Source organism: Gorilla gorilla, chromosome 6 (genome assembly GCF_029281585.2).
Source record: "Gorilla gorilla gorilla isolate KB3781 chromosome 6, NHGRI_mGorGor1-v2.1_pri, whole genome shotgun sequence".
NCBI classification, from domain to species: domain Eukaryota; kingdom Metazoa; phylum Chordata; class Mammalia; order Primates; family Hominidae; genus Gorilla; species Gorilla gorilla.
In genome coordinates, this window is record NC_073230.2 from 90880594 (window position 1) to 90896677 (window position 16084).

Sequence of the window (16084 nt, forward strand, 5' to 3'; positions counted from 1 at the left end):
GTTGTTCGGAATCCTATAATTGAAAAACAGTAAAGATGGAAAACCAGTTATTGAATATCAAGAGGAGGAGTTGTTGGTAACGTGTCATTGTTTATTTATTTATTTATTTATTTAAATGTATTGCTGAGTATGTTGAATGCCTTCCTTGGTCAGATTTAAACTAGGTGGCTTTTGCGGAAGTTTCTCGGGGTATATAGCAAAGGTTTATGTTTATCATTTACATGAGCATAATCTTTTTAAAATGTATATGCACCCTATCTCACTAATACCTTCTATTCCTCATCTATATTGAAAGCCCTCCTAAAGTAAGGCTTACTGATTCACAAATTAGAGTTTAAACACTTCTGACTGGGAACGGTGGCTCACACCTGTAATCCTAGTACTTTGGGAGGTCGAGGCAGGCAGATCACTTGAGGTCAGGGGTTCAAGACCAGCCTGGCCAATGTGGCGGAACCCTGTCTCTACTAAAACTACAAAAACTGGCCAGGGATGGTGGCGCTCACATGTCATCCCAGCTACTTGGGAGGCTGAGGCAGGAAAATCGCTTGAACCGGGGACGCAAAGGTTGCAGCGAGCCAAGATTGCATGATTGCACTCCAACCTGGACAACAGAGCGAGACTCCATCTCAAAAAAAAAAGAACGCAAACACTTTTTTTCAGCACACGACTATGGTGGCACCAAGTTTGTAAACATTATCCTGTTTGGCCAAGAGTCAGTGTACCTTTGCCATCTATCCAGTAGACATTGTTTTTCCCTTGAACTGAGATGTGTGCTGTGTTTTCGTGTGTGCAGGACAAGGTTTATAGCTCGGTGCTGCAGCAGTGCTACAGCATGTACAAGGTAAGCATGGCATTCTTTCTCAACTCAGAGTCCAAACACTTACCCCTATCTCTAGGCTCAGGGTTGTTTAAAGAGAAATCTGTAAATGACTGCAAAGTGACTGTATTTGTCTTAGAGAAGAAAATAATGAGGCCTTTGAAACAGGTAGTGAGGTTTATGCCTACATTTATTCAGTAAGTATTGAACTCCCTTCTCTTTTCTCAGCCTTATAGTAGGAATGTGTCCCCATTGATGAAAAAGTGTGTCTATGTGCTCAAGGAACGTACAGAATGCAGATAATTTTATGATTTAAAAGTTTCAGTGAGGCAGGGCACTGTGAATCACACCTGTAATTTCAGCATTCTGGGAGGCTAAGGCGGGAGGATTGCTTGAGCCCAGGAGTTCAGGACCAATCTGGGCAATATAGGAAGGCCCCATCTCTACAAAAAATTTTATAAAAGTTAGCCATGTATCATGGTGCATGCCTGTAGTCCCAGCTACCTGGGAGGCTGAGGTGGGAGGATCGCTTGAGCCTCAGAGGTCGAGGCTGCAGTGAACTGTGATTGCTCCACTGCACTCTACCCTGGGCAACAGAGCGAGATTCCATCTCAAAAAAAAAAAAAAAGGATAAAAATTTGATGATTCCATTCATTGAGAGGAAACTGAAAAATAACAAAAATGTGGGTGATATTCTGTATGTAAATTGAAACTTCAGGATAAGTTGAAATTTTTGAAAGATGCCTAAAGCAATTAGGTGGTTTCATAAATGAGACAACATCACTTAATGGTAGTTTTTGTAACATATTTTTAACTTAAGTTTTCTCATGTAAATATTCTCTGTATTGAAAAGAACTGGGAGATTTAATAAGCTGAATTAATAATTCCCTAGAGCCTATATCTTGCTTGGCACATAGGAGATAGCCAAAGTCAACATCTATGTGAATTCTTGAATTCACACTTCCTTGGTTCACAAAAATTGGCTGTCATAAGTGTGACTTCGACTTACTTGATTCCTCTTGTTTTTTGTTTTTTGAGACGGAGTTTTGCTCTTGTTGCCCAGGCTGGAGTGCAGTGGTGTGATCTCGGCTCACTGTAGTCTCTGTCTCCCAGGTTCAAGCCATTCTCCCGCCTCAGCTTCCCAAGTAGCTGGGACTACAGGCGCGCACCGCCATACCGGGCGAAGTTTTTGTATTTTCAGTAGAGGCGGGGTTTCGCCATGTTGGCCAGGATGGTCTTGATCTCCTGACCCCGTGATCCGTCCTCCTCGGCCTGCCAAAGTGCTGGGATTACAGGCATGAGCCACCGCATCTGGCCAAACTTTCTGATGAAAACTCTAAGTCCACCTAAGCTAAGGACAGGAGTTATAGCTTCCATGAATTTTAAAACCAGACCCACCGATTTGAGTAAGCAATTACTCTCTTGAAGGAGAAAAGTCAGAAAACATAATGATGAAATCACTAGGACCTAACTGGCATGTGGAACTATTTTCTGCTTATGAACTATCAACTTTAATTTCATTTCCAGATGACATGGTCTCAGCTGTTCTACAGTGTTTATAAATGTTCTAAATCAAGGGAATTCATCAATCTAGTAGAATAAAATATTTGAGTTCTTAATTTCCTTTAATTAGGATAACCTTTTTCTTCAAGTGAAGAGAATGGTTTTATTACATAGTTTTCTTCGGAAAAGATAGGCTGTATTTTCTAGCAGTTACGAATTTGTTACGTATGATGATCTGGTTCTTGGAACATTCTTGAATCTAGTGTCTCTAAGGCAGGTGTGTACAGCAAGAAGTGAATAACACAGAAATCAATGATGAAAGCATTAGAAGACAATTGAGTCTCTCGGAACTGCAAAATATTGCTGAGTGTGGATTGCTCTGAAATCTGAAAACATTACTTGTGAATTGCTTCTATTCAAAATGCAGACACAATGCCAGGTGTTGGTTTACTTGTTTCCCATTTTTCAACCCTCTTTTCTAGGCAAAGGTGTCCAAACTATGCAGACCCACAGAATCTAACAGATGTCTCTATATTCCTCCTCCTAGAAGTCTCAGGGGATCCAGAACTGCAGCCGGTCCTTGCTGGGCTGTTCCTGTCCATGTGCCTGGTCACGGTGCTGGGGAACCTGCTCATCATCCTGGCCATCAGCCCTGACTCCCACCTCCACACCCCCATGTACTTCTTCCTCTCCAACCTGTCCTTGCCTGACATCGGTTTCACCTCCACCACGGTCCCCAAGATGATTGTGGACATCCAGTCTCACAGCAGTCATCTCCTATGCAGGCTGCCTGACTCAGATGTCTCTCTTTGCCATTTTTGGAGGCATGGAAGAGAGACATGCTCCTGAGTGTGATGGCCTATGTCTGGTTTGTAGCCATCTGTCACCTTCTATATCATTCACCATCATGAACCCGTGTTTCTGTGGCTTTCTAGTTTTGTTGTCTTTTTTTTTTTTCCTCAGTCTTTTAGACTCCCAGCTGCACAACTTGATTGCCTTACAAGTGACCTGCTTCAAGGATGTGGAAATTCTTAATTTCTTCTGTGACCCTTCTCAACTCCCCCATCTTGCATGTTGTGACACCTTCACCATTAACATAATCATGTATTTCCCTGCTGCCATATTTGGTTTTCTTCCCATCTTGGGGACCCTTTTTCTCTAAAATTGTTTCCTCCATTCTGAGGGTTTCTTCATCAGGTGGGAAGTATAAAGCCGTCTCCACCTGTGGATCTCGCCTGTCAGTTGTTTGCTGAGTTTATGGAACAGGCGTTGGAGGGTACCTCAGTTCGGATGTGTCATCTTCCCCCAGAAAGGGTGCAGTGGCCTCAGTGATGTACACACTGGTCACCCCCATGCTGACCCCCTTCATCTACAGCCTGAGAAACAGGGATATGAAAGGTGTCCTGCGGCGGCCGCACAGCAGCACAGTCTAATCTCAATATCTTATCTGTTCCATTCCTTTGTAGTGTGGGTTCAAAAAGGCAGCAAGGTCAAATAAGAATGATAACACAGGGTGAACACCTACTGTGATATTAGGAGTAATACCTCCCTAGGATATAAAAAATACCATCACACAGTATACACAAAAGGGGTACACCCACTGTGATATTAGAAGCAATATCTCCCTATAATATGATGAAAATTATCACAGGGTATGCCCACTGTGTGATCTTAGAAGTAATCTTTAGCCTGGATATTACGACTAACATCAAGGGTGTACACACCCGGGGTACACACACTGTAATATCAGGAGTTGTATCTCCCTAGGATATTATGAATCATATCACAGGGTATACACTATGTGTGTACATCCACTGTGATATTTCAAGTCATATCTATGAGATTACAAATAATATCAAAAGGTGTACACCCCTGTGACCTATTAGGAGTAACGTCCTTCCAGGGTATTACAGATAACGTCACAAGGTGAACACCTTCTGTGATATTTTTGTACACCCTTTGTGACATTGAAAGAAACATCCCCCCAGGATATTACGAGTAATGACAGGCGGTGTACACACATGGTGTACACCGTCTGTGCCATCAGGAGTAACATTCCCCTAGGATATTATGAATTATATCACAGCAGGTGTACACACATGGTGTACATCCCATGTGACATTAGGAGGAACATGCCCCTAGGATATTAGGAATAGTATCACAGGTGTTGAATATGCATGATATACACCCCTGGTGACATTAAAAGTAACAAGCGCTTAGGATATTATGAATAATATCACAGGGAGTATACCCCGTGTGACAAAAGTGACATCCCCCGAGGATATGATGAATAATATCAGAGGGTGTACATGCATTGTGACCTTAGTAACATCTCTAGGATATTATAAATCGTATCACAGGGTGTACACGCATTGTGACATTGGTAGTAACATCCTGCTAGGATATGACGAGTAATATCACGGTGTACACCCCCTGTGACAATAGTAACATTCCCCTAGAATATGACGAATAATATCACAGGAGGTACAGCCCCTGTGATTTACGAGTAACATTTCTATATAATATTACACGTCATAGCACTGTGTGACTCTGTGTACACCCCGTATGACATTAGGAGTAACATCCCACAAAACAATTACGAATAATATCACAGGGTGAACACCCTCTGTGACATGAGGAATAACGTAGTTTTAGGATATTATGAATGATATGACAAGGTGTACACACCCTGTGATGTTAGGAGAAATAGCCATCTAGGATATTAGGAATAATGTCACAGGGAACACACCCCCTGTGACATTAGGATATTACGAATAATATGCCAAGGTGTACACGCATTGTGACATTCGTACTAATATCCCTCTGGTATACTATGAATAATATCACAGGGTGTACATCCCTGTGACATTAGGAGTAACGTCCCCCTTGAATAGGAGGAATAATATCACGGGGGTACACACCCTGTGACTTTAGGAGTATCACTGCCCTGGAATATGAGGAATACTGTCCCAGGGTATTAACCACCTGTGACCTGAGGAGTAACATCCTGTTGGAATATTATGAATATTATCACGGTGTGTACACCAACTGTGATATTAGGAGTCCTGTTTATTTTTAGGATATTAGGAATAATATCACAGTAGGTGTACACAAATAGTATGTACGCCCACGGTGATATTAAAAGTCATATCTCCCTAGGGTATTCCAAATAACATCACAGTGGGTGTACACCCACTGTGATATTTGAAGTCATATCTCCCTAAGATGATAAAAAAAAAAGGGTGGACCCTGTCTGTGACATCAAAAGTAACATCTCTGTGGATATTCCGAATAGCATCACAGGGTGTACACAGCCTGTGACGTTAGGAGTAGCATCCCCATAAGATATTCCAAGTAATATCACAGGGTGTACACCCCATGTGACATTAAGAGTAACATCTTAGGATATTATGAACAACCTGACAGGGTGTACGCCCCCTGTGACTTTAAAAGTAACATCCCCCTAGAATATTAGGAATAATATCATGGGTGTACACCCCGTGTGACATTAGGAGTAACATCTCCCTAGGATATTACGAAGAACATCACTGGGTGTACACCCTCTGTCTTATTAGGAGTAACATCCTTCTAGGATATGAAGAATATCACAAGGTGTACACACACTGATATTCGGAGAGATATCTCCCTAGGATATAAGGTGTATCACAGAATGTACACGCATGGTGTACACCCACTGTGACATTAAAAGCAATATCTCCCTATGAGAGTATGAGAAATATCAAAGGGAGAACACTCTCTGTGATATTAGATGTAATGTTTACCATGGATATTACAAATAATATCACAGGGTGTACACACATGAGGTACACCCACTGTGGTATTATTTGTACTGTCTTAGATATAACTCTAATATAACACAGAGAGCTATAACTCTGTAGTATCTGAGATATTACAAATAATATCACAGTGAGTCTGCACATAGTGTACATAGTGTATACCCACTGTGAGATTTACAGTAAACTCTCCCTATAAGACTACAAATATTATCGAAGTGTGTGCACCCCCTGTGACCTTAGGAGTAACATCCTTCTGGATATCAGGAATCATATCATGAGGCATACACACCCTGTGACATTTTGTACACTCTTTGTGACATTCAAAGTCACAGCCCCCTAGTATATTACGAATAATATCAAAGGCGGTTGATGCACACGGCGTACACATCCTGTTACATTAGGCATAATCTTTTTCTGTGATTTATGAATATCACAGAAGGTGTACACACATGCTGTACACTCCAGGTGACATTAGGAGCAACATCCCCCCAAGATATTAGAAATAATATTACCAGGGTTGCATACACATGGTGTACTCTCCCTGTGACATTAGCAGCAACATTCCCCTAGAATATTACGAATACCATCAGAGGGGGTGTACACACATAATGTATGCACCTTGTAAAATTAGGAGTAGTATCTCCCTACGATGTTATGAATAATATCACAGAAGGTGTACGCACATGGCCTATACCCCACATGATGTTAGGAGTTACATCTTTCTAGTATGTTAGGAATAATACCACAAAGGTGTTCACACATGGTTAACAGCATATGGAATATTAGGATTAACATCCCTCAAGAATATTACAAATAACATCACAGGGGCTGTGCACACATGGTGCACATGCCCTGTGACATTAGGAGTACATTTCCCTGGCACATTGCAAGTAATATCACAGAGTGTACACCTTCTGTGACATTTGGAGTAACATCCCCTAGGATAGTATGAATAATATCACAGGGTGTACATCCCCTGTGACCTGAGGAGTAACATCTTTCTAGGACATTGTGAATAACATCACAAAATGAATGCACAGCCCCTGTGACACGAGGAGTAACATCCACCTAGGATATTCTGAATAATATCACAGAGTACACCCCATGTGACAGTAGGAGAAACCTCCCCCGAGGATATAACGAACAAATACAGAGGATGTACACGGGTCGTGTCACTAGCATTAACATCCATTTAGGATATTACAAATATCACAGTGTGAACGCCCCCTGTAATATTAGGAGTGACACCCCCCTACAATATTGGGCACCATATCATACGGTGTACACCCCCTGTGACATTAGAGATAACATTTCATTAGGTTATGATGAATAATATTACAAGGTGTAAGGCCCCTGCGGCATTTGGAGTAACATTTCCATAAAATATTACGAATAATATCACTGTTTGTACACCACGGGTGACATTAGGAGTCCCAGCCTCCAAAATTATTATGAATAACTTCACAGGGTGTACACCTCTGTGACATTAGGAGTAACATCTTTCTAAAATATGATGAATAATACCAAAAAGTGTACACCCCATGTGACATTAGAAGCAACATTGCCCGAGGATATAAGAAATAATATCAGATTGTGTACCTGCATTGTGACATCAGTAGTAACATCCCTTTAGGGTATGACGAGTATTATCAGAGTGTGAACACCATCTGTAACATTAGGAGTAACATCACCCTACAACATCGGGAATAATACCACACAGTGTACACCGCCTGTGATATTAGTGGTAATATTTCTTTAAGGTATTATGAATAATATCACAGGGTGTACAGCCCCTGTGAGATTAGGAGTAACATATCCAAAAAAACTTGACAAATCATATCACGGTTTATACACCAAGTGTGACATTAGGAGTAACATCCCCCGAAACTATTATGAATAACTTCACAGATTGTACACGCTCTGTGATATTAGGGGTTCACATCTTCCTAGAATGTGAAGAATAACATCACAGGAGGAACACCCCCGTGATATGAGGGGTAACATCACTCTAGGATATTATGAATAATATAACAAAGTGTACTCAATTTGTATGGTAGGAGTAACATCCCCTGGGATACTACAAATCATAGCACAGAAAGCACAGCCCCTGTGACAACAGGAGGAACATCCCCTTAGGATATTACGAATAACATCACAAGGTGTACACACATTGTGACATTAGTAACAATAGCTAGCTAGTAGATGGTGAATAATATCACAGCGTGTACACATTTGCAACATTAGGAGTCACATCCCCCTAGAATATGAAGAAGAATGTCACAGGGTGTACACACCCTGCGACTTTACGATAATCATCCCCCTGGATGACTACAAATAATTTCACAGGATGTGAAACCCCTGTGACAATAGGAATAATATACTTCTACGATATGTGTACACCCACTGTGATATTAAAAGTTATACCTCCCTCAGATATGGTGAATAATATCACAGGGTGTACCCTCTGTGGGATACTAGCAGTAATGTTTACCATGGATATTACAAATAATATCACAGGTGTAAACACATGGGGTACGCCCACTGTGATATTAGGAGTTATGTCTCTCGAAGATATTAGAAATAATATCCCAGTGGGTGTACCCCATGTGTGTACACCCACTGTGATACTTTAAGTAATATCTCTCTATAAGATTACAAATAATATGGAAGGGTGTACACCCCCCGTGACATTAGGAGTAACATCCCCCTACAATATTGGGAACAATATCACACGGTGTACACCCCTGTAACGTTAGGGGTAACATCCCCCCAGAATATTACTAATAATATCACAAGGTGTACACGCATTGTGACATTAGTAGTAATATCCAGCTAGCATATTTTCAATAATATCACAGAAGGAACACACGTGTGACATTAAGAGTAACATCCCCCGAGAATAGTAAGAATAATACCACAGGGTGTACACCCCCTGTGATATTAGGAGTATCATCTCGCTAGAATATTACGAATAAAGTCACTGGGTGTTATCTTCTGTGACATTAGGAGTATAGACCCCTGGAAAATTATGAATACTCTCACAGGGTTTACACCCCTGTGACATTAGGAGTAACATCCTTCTAGAATACCACAAATCATATCACAATGTGTACACCCCCTGAGTCATTAAAAATAAAACTGCCCTAGGACATTACAAAATAGAACACAGGGAGTACACCCCGTGTGACATTAGAAGTAACATCCCCCTAGGATATAATGAAGAATATCAGAGAATGTACCTGCATTGGGACATGAGTAGTAACATCTCCTTAGGATAATACGAAGAATATCAAAGGGTGTACACACATTGTGAAATTAGTAGTGAACTCCCGCAAGGATATTACGAATTTTATGACAGGTCCGACTCGCCCTGTGACATTAGTAGTCACCTATTCCTACAATATTACGAAGAATATTAAAGGGTGTATAGGACCTGTGACATACGAGTAATATTTCTAGAGAATATGACACGTAATATCACCGTGTGTACACCCCGTGTGACATTAGCAGTAACATCCCACAAAACTATAACGAAAAATTTGACAAGGTGTACATCCTCTGTGACATTAAAAGTAACATTTCCCTAGAATATGACGATATTATCACAGAGTGTACACCCTCTGTGATATGAGGAGTGACATCTTCTAAAAACAATACAAGGAATTTGACAGGGTGTAGAAAACCTGTGACATAAGGAGTGACATCCCCCAAGTATATTACCAATAATATCAAAGGGAAAATACACCGTGTGACAATAAACTAACTTCCCCTTAGGAGACTAAGAATAACACTCCAAGGTGTACACACATTGTGACATTCTTATTATTGTCCCGCTAGGATATTATGAATAATACAACAGGGTACAGAGTCTTGTGAAATCAGGATTAACATTCCCCTAAAATATTACGAACATCGCAGGGTGTATCCCTCCTGTGATTTTAACAGTGGCATCTTCCCAAAATACGGAAAATAATGTCACAGGGTGTCAACCAAGTGTGGCAGTAGAGAAAATCTCCCAGGAGTAACGTATTAATAACCCCCCCACGATGCGGGCAGTAATATCGCCCCCCTCTCCCACCCTGGATATTAGGATCCACATCGCAGGGGGGCGGAGGCCCCCCTCAATGCGGGGAATAATCTCACCCCCCTCTCTCCCCTGGATATGACGATCCATATCGCATGGGGGCAGGCGTCCCCGCGACTCGGGGAGTAATATCACCCCCCATTCCCCAAATGGATACGAGGATCCACAACGCAGGGTGGCGGGCGATCCCCCCATGCGGGGAGTAATATCACCCCCATCTCCCACACTGGACAAGACGATACATATCGCAGGGGGGAGGGCGCCCACCACGACGCGGGGAGTAATATCACCCCCCTCTCCCACCCTGGACAAGATGATCCACTTCTCAGGGGGACAGGAGCCCCCGCGACGCGGGGAGTCATATCAACCCCCTCTCGCACCCTGGATATGACGATTCACATGGCAGGGGGGCGAGGCGCCCCCCGCGATGCAGGGAGTAAGAGCCAGCCCCTTTTGCCCCCCTGGCTCTTAGGACCCCCATCGCGGGGGGGCGAGGCAACCCCCGCGATGCGGGGAGTAAGAGCCAGCCCCTCTTCCCCCCCTGGTTTTTAGGATCCGCGGTGGACTCACAGCCTGTTTACCATATTGTGAGCAATATCATCTCCCCCTCTGGAGATTATGATCTGTTTCACAGACGGGTGTATACCCTCGGTGTACAGAGGGTGTACACCCGTCTGTGTTGGGAGTAATATCCTCTTCCTCCCTGAATATTAAGAAGAGTATCACAGGGGTGTTTCCACTCCCTCGGATATCGCGTGTCATATCCTCCTCTCCCACGTTGCAATTAGAAACAATATCAGTGGGGGCGTGTCCACCTTCTGTGATATTGAAAGTAATATCATCCTCTTCCCTCCAGGATCATGGGAACAATATCCCTGGGGGGTGTCCATTTTCTGCCATATACGTAGTCGTATCACCCCCTCCGCCTTGGAATATTATGAAGGACCATCTCACGCGGGGGTGTATACTTCCTGCAATATTGGGAGTAATATCAACCTCTCGGCCTCTGAATATTAGGAAGAATATCACAGGGTGGGTGTGCACCTCCTGCTCTATTATGGGGAGTCATATCTATCTATTATGGGGAGTAATATCATCCTCTCCCTTTCAGGATATTAATAACAATTTCACAGGCTGGGTGAACACAGCCTGCGATGCTGGAATTATTATCACCCTCTCCCCCTCGGGATACTAGGAAGAATATCACAGAAGAGTTGTACACTTCCTGCGATATTGGGAGTAATATCATACGCTTCTTCCGTGAATATTAGGAGCGATATCACCGGGTGGCTGTACATTGATTGCTATGTTGGCAGTCATGTCATACTCTACCCGCTGGGTATTAGGATCGGTGTCACAGGGTGAGTGTACACCTACTGTGATATGAAAATTAATATCATGCTCTCCATCCCTGGATATTAGGAACAATATCACAGGTAGGTGTACACCCTCTGCGGTGTTAACAGTAATAATATTCTGAATTATTAAACATCAGTCTTAATAATTATCAATGGTAATATTAATTAACAGTATAACATTATTAATCATTAAAGATTATTTTCAAGATATGATTATGCATGATTAAAATTAATTATTAATATTAATGTCACTTTTAATATTAGTTATTAATCTTAATATTAATTATTGTTTTATTACCAACATCACTTATGATTGATTGAAGTGACATTAATTAGTGATATCATTATTTTATTATTAATAGTGATATTGCTATTATTTATAGTAACCGTTAATGTTTTTCATCCGTACTAAGTTTTACTGTCTCTACTGTAATTATTAATATTGATGATTACTATTAATTGTTATTATATTTATTAATATTAATAATTAATAGAACTGTTCCCGATATCCGTGGGAGAGAGGACATTACTCCCAATATCGCAGAAAGTGCACACCCCTCTATGATGTTACTCCTAATAGCCGGGGGGTAGAGGATGACATTATTGAAAATAGCGCAGTGGGTGTACATCCCTTCGGTCATCTTGTTCCTAATATTCTGGGTGGGAGCGGATGATATGACTCCCAATATCGCGGGGGGCAGAGACCTCCCCCGTGATACTGTCCCTAACATCCAAAGGTGGAGAGGATGATATTTCTTCCAATTTCGCCGGGGGTGCACACCACCCTTGTGATATTGATCCTAATATCCAGGCGGCGAGAGGATGATATTAGTCTGAATATTGCAGGATGTGTACACTCCCTAGGGATATTGTTCCTAATATCCAGGGACGGAGAGGATGATATCACTTCTAATATAGCCGGGGGTGTACACGCCTTGTGTGACATTGCTCCTAAAGGGCAGCGGGGGAGAGGAAGATATTACAGCCAATATCGCAGGGGATGTACACCCCCTTGTGACATTCTTCCTTCTATCCTGGGAGGGAGAGGAACATACTAGCGGCAATGTCGCAGGGGCTGTACACACTCACTGTGATATTGTTCCGAATATCCGGAGGGGGAGAAAATGATGTTACTTCCAATATCGCAGGGGGTGTACATCCTCTTGTGATATTGTTTCTTATATTCAGGGGGAGAGGATGATATTACTCCCAATATCGCAGGGGTTGTACACACCTCCTGTGATACGGGGAGTAAGAGCCAGCCCCTCTCCCCCACTGGCTCTTAGGAGCCCCATCGCAGGGGTTGAGGCCCCACCCTGGGGTACGGGGAGTAAGAGCCAACCCCTATCACCCCCTGGCTCTTAGGACCCCCATCGCAAGGGGGTGAGGCCCCCACGATGCGGGGAGTCATATCACCCCCCTCTGGATATGACGATTCACGTCACAGGGGGGTGGGCGCCCCCTGCGATGCAGGGTGTCACATCGCCCCCCTCTCCCCCCCGGATATGACGATCCATGGTGGTCACACAGCGTGCTCATGTTATTGTCAGTAATATCTTCTCCGCCTCTGGAAATTACCAACTATGTCACAGACGGGTGCACATCCTCTGCGCTGTTTGGAGTAATAGCATCCTCTTTCCCCTTGATATTAAGAACAATATCACAGGAGTGTTTTTACCCCAGGGGCATTCCGTGTAGTATCATCCTCTCCCACGTTGAAATTAGGAACAATATCACTGGGGGCGTGTCCACCCCATGCGATATTGAAAGTAACATCATCCTCTTCTCTCCTGGATCATGGGAACCATATCACTGGGGTTGTCTACACTTTCTGCGGTATTGGGAGTAAGATCATCCTCTCCGCCTTGGAATATTAAGGAACATATCACAGTGGGGCTGTACACACCCTGTGCTATGAAGAAGAGTATTATCCTCCCCTGCCCTGCACATTGGAAAAAATATCACAGAGTGGGTGTACACCTCCTGCGATGGGGGTGTGATATCATCTTCTCTTCTTCTAGATAATAGCAACAATAGTACACGGGTTTGTACACTTTCTGTGATATTGGGAGTAATATCAACCTCTCCACCTTTGAATATTAAGAACAATATCACAGACTGGATGTACACCCCCTGCGATATTGGGAGTCATATCAGCCTCTCCTCTCCGTGGATATTAGGAATAATATCCCAGGATGGGTGTACACCTCCTGCTGTATGGGGAGTCATATCGTCCTCTCACTTCCTGGCTGCTAGGAACAATATCAGACGGTGGGTGTACACAGCCTGTGATATTGCGAGTAATATCACCCTCTCCCACTCCGGATATTAGGAACAATGTCACAGAAGAGGTGTACACTTCCTGAGATACTGGGAGTAATAGCATTCTCTTCTTCCGGGAATATTAGGAGGAATATCACCGGGTGGATGCACGCCCACTGCTGTCTTGGGAGTAACGTCATACGCCACCCCCTGGAGATGATATTTGGATCAATATCACCGGGTGGGTGTACACCTACTGCGATATTGAACGTCATATCATGCTCTCTCCCTCCCTGGACATTAGGAACAATATCACAGGTGGGTGTACACCCACTGAGGTATTAGGGATAATATTCATATTAATTCTTCCTCATTTATTAACATGAATATGTATTACCAATATTAATATTAATATTAAGAAATCATTGCTAAAAATAGTGTTCAGATTATTAATATTACTGTTAATTATTAGGAGCTAATATGACAGTTTTCTAATGAATAAAGTCAATATCACTCTTTAAGACCAGGCGTCATTAATCATTAATATTCATCATTTATTGTTATCGTGAGTATAACTCTTTAATACGAATTATCATTATTATCGGTATTGATTTTAAGAATTATATGATCAGTTATTAATATTGATAATTATCAGTATCAATTAATAATTGAGATTATTAATTGCAGTAAGTAACATTGCGCCATTCCACCCCTCCCTCGGCAGCTTGTTTACGACCCAAAACGGGGATCCGAATGCCCCTGAGAGAGCAGCGGTATACTGGGAGAGAGGAGGATGGTCACGTGGTGGAGAGGCATGTTTTTGTGTACCAGCCCTTCACCTCTGCCGACCTTCTCAACTGGGAAAACAATACCCCGTCCTAGAGCGAAAAGCCGCAAGCCCTAATTGATTTGCTCCAAACTGTTATCCAGACCCACAACCCCACCTGGGCTGATCGCCACCAGTTGCTCATGTTACTCTTTAAGAGAGATGAAAGGCGAAAGGCGGAGAGGGCTCCACTTAGCAACTAAGTGGCTAGAGGAACATGCACCAGCTGATTATCAAAACCCCCAAGAGTATGGAAGGACCCAGTTACCAGGAACCCACCCCCAGTTGGACCCACATGAAAGAGAGGATATGCAAAGGCTAAACTGAGACAGGGAAGCTCTCTTGGAAGGATTCAAGAGGGGAGCTCAGAAGGCCACAAACGTTAACAAGGTCTCTGAGGTCATTCAGGGAAAAGAAGAAAGTCCAGCACAATTCTACCAGAGACTGTGTGAGGCCTATGGTATGTATACTCCCCTTGATCCCGATAACCCTGAAAATCAGCGCATGATTCACATGGCTTTAGTCCGTCAAAGCGCGGAAGACGTTAGAAGAAAACTGCAGAAGCAGGCTGGGCTTGCAGGGATGAATACATCACATTGATGAGAAATAGCTAAGCAGGTGTTTGTAAACAGGGATGCAGTAAGCCGCGAGGGAAAGCTCAAAGAGAATGAAGGTCAGGCCCGGTGAAATGCCAACCTGTTTGTTAGCTGCAGCAATCAGAGCTGTCCCCCCAAAGAAGCAAGGGAAGGGGGGCCCTGGGAAAGAAACTCAGCTTGGCTGTCAGAGTTTGCAGCGTAACTAGTATGCTTATTGTAAAGAAATAGGATAATGGAAGAACAAATGCCCTGAGCTCAAAAGAAAACAAGGTGACTCAGAGCAGGAGGCCCCGGACAAGGAGGAAGGGGCCCGGCTCAACCTGGCAGAAGGGTTATTGGACTGAGGGAGACCGGGCTCAAGTGTCCCCAAAGAGCCTCTGGTCAGAATGACAGTCGAGGGTAGAGACATTGATTTTCTTGTAGATAGCGGTACTGAACATTCGCTAGTAACCGCCCCGGTCGCCCCCTTATCCATAAAGACTATTGATGTCACCAGAGCCACAGGGGTTTCAGCAAAGCAAGCTTTCTGCTTGCCTGGGACTTGCACTGTAGGAGGACATCAAGTGAGTCATCAGTTTTTGTGCATGCCTGACTGTCCCTTGCCCTTGTTGGGAAGGGACTTGCTTAGCAAGCTGAGAGCTGATCTCTCTTTGACAGAACACAGCTCTTTGCTGCTAAAGTTACCCGCCACGGGAGTCATTATGACCCTTACGGTCCCCCAAGAGGAGGAATGGAGACTTTTGTGAACTGAGCCAGGCCAAGAGAGAAGACCAGCTCTGGCTAAGCGGTGGCCAAGAGTACAGGCAGAAGACAACCCTCCAGGGTTGGCCAGTTAAGACTG

The 16084-nt window shown here is 43.3% G+C and overlaps 1 pseudogene; it reads left to right on the plus strand.

Moving 5' to 3' along the window:
* The window catches only part of LOC134758934 (olfactory receptor 7E24-like), a 31617-nt pseudogene that overhangs the window by 2449 nt on the left and 13084 nt on the right, over positions 1 to 16084 (plus strand).